Source organism: Myotis davidii, unplaced genomic scaffold (genome assembly GCF_000327345.1).
Source record: "Myotis davidii unplaced genomic scaffold, ASM32734v1 scaffold473, whole genome shotgun sequence".
NCBI lineage: Eukaryota > Metazoa > Chordata > Mammalia > Chiroptera > Vespertilionidae > Myotis > Myotis davidii.
The window spans coordinates 3,412,995-3,415,210 of record NW_006284843.1 but is presented as its reverse complement, the minus strand read 5'-3'; positions in this window follow the sequence as shown (position 1 = coordinate 3,415,210).

The window sequence follows — 2,216 nt, the reverse complement described above, 5'->3', positions numbered from 1 at the left end:
ATTCAAGATCAGCAACCCAGAGGAGGCAAGGAGTTCCGTCCTCTCAGTGAAATGGTGGGATAGTCGGGGCAACTACAAAGGAGGAATGTGCACTGTGGGTGCCAGCACCCATGAGCAAAGGCTGCCCTGACTGAGCCTCGCTCGCGTGGATCCTAGCACACTACTGCCGGGCAGCAGGTAACAGGGCGTGCTTTTCCAAGTTATTGAGAGAAAACATTGATTCTCCCGCTGCCCGCGAAGGTGGAAAGTGAAGTGGGGAGACATGCAGGGAGTGAGCGAGGTTCCCTGTCTGGGGGTTCCAAATCATCATTGGTTCCTTTCACTGCTGACTAGAGATATACAGGTGTCCCCCCAAAATGTATACACACTTTGAATATCTACTAATTCCAATGGATTTAAGCATAAGAAAGAAACAACAATGGAGCTGTCATCTGTTAAAAGTGTGGGCACAAACTGGCAGTCGGACATTTCCAAAGGGGTCCCGTATTGGAGAGGGTGCAGGTCGTACTGAGGGGCCCTACTGCCCCCCCTCACCCTCGTGCATGAATTGAATTTCGTACACCAGGCCTCTAGTAGTATATAAATGAGAAGAGTTATAGTTGGTTTTTAGCTTCTATACTTGAAAGACAACATAGAAAATCCTGACAGAGTTTGCCTTCAAGAAAATATTAGGAAAATATCTGTGGTTTGCAATTAAATTGATTCAGGCTTGGTGAACTGATTGAAATCACAAACTTGGTTTTTAAAGGCCTCAACATTTTATGAGAAGGGAATAATTAATAATTGCTATTCTATTTAGATGTTTGAAAGTTGTAATTGTAGGGTTGATGAATCAATCAATGTTATTTTTAATAAGATCTCTCCCTTCTGCTGAGTAATTTCCCTTTTATTCCATATGTATATCTAGATAAACACACACATACTCTTACTTATTTCAGTTAGAAAATATTGTGTTGAAATGTGAATGAAGTTGTTTTCCTTCCAAATTCCTGCACCAGTTATATTCTCTGTTCTTTTATGCCTTATAGTTCTTGGTGCTTCCCAATCATGTACTATCCGTTGTCATCAAATCATGCCATTTCTTCTACTCAGAATGCATTTGAAAGCTAGTGCATTCAAAAGTCTTTACAGGTGAGCCCTAGCCAGTTTGGCTCAGTGGATAGAGCATTGGCCTGTGGATTGGAGGGTTCTGGGTTCGATACTGGTCAAGGGCACATGCCTGGGTTGCAGGCTCGATCTGCAGTAGAGGGTGGGCAGGAAGCGGTCAATCAGTGATTTTCTCTCATCATTGATGTTTCTATCTCTCTCTCTCTCCCTTCCTCTCTGAGAGCAATAAAAAAATATTTTTTTAAAAAAGGTTTTACTGGTGGTACATGCAGGAAGTGGTGTCTTGGTGCTTTGACCTCTTCCACATCCTCAGAATGTGGTCTAAACACTTCTTTCATGGAGTTTTTACTCATGATGTAAGCTTGTGTATATTTACTGTGTCTAATTAAATGCTCTTGGATGAGAAGGTTAATTTCTCCTTTGTGTAATATACAGTATACTAGAGGCCTGATGCACAGATTCGTGCACTGGTAGGGTCCTTCGGCCTGGCCTATGCCCTCTAATAATCCAGGACCCCGTGGGGAATGTTGGAGACCTGATGCATGGATTTGGCCCGATCCCTGCAGGCCAGGCCAAGAGATCCCACTGGTGTACGAATACATGCACCTGGCCTCTAATATACAGAGTTATATGATGAAAACTCTTCCTCCTCCTTCCACTCAATTCCTGTCTAGATAGGTTGAAAATGCTATTAATTTTTTAGCTATTTTTGCAGAAAAGTTTTATGCATAAAGGTGTTGGCAAAAGTAGGTTTACAGTTGTGAGTACACAAAACATAGGATTTATTCTTGTATCATTAGTCTTACTATATTATTTATTTGTACTACAACTGTTAGCCTACTTTTGCCCACTCACATATAAATTAAAACATGTATCTAATTCCCCTGTTTCTTCAGCACTTTGCTTTTCATTTTAACAATATATTCAGAAAACTTTCCCACATCTACACTAATAAAAGACAAACATGCAAATTGACTGTACCTTCGCTATGCCTTAAGCCATGCCCACCAGCCAATCAGAGCGACTATATGCAATTTAACCCAACCAAGATGGTGGCTGGCAGCTACAGAGCTGGAGCAAGCAGGAGGCTTGGTTGCCCCAATATGGAG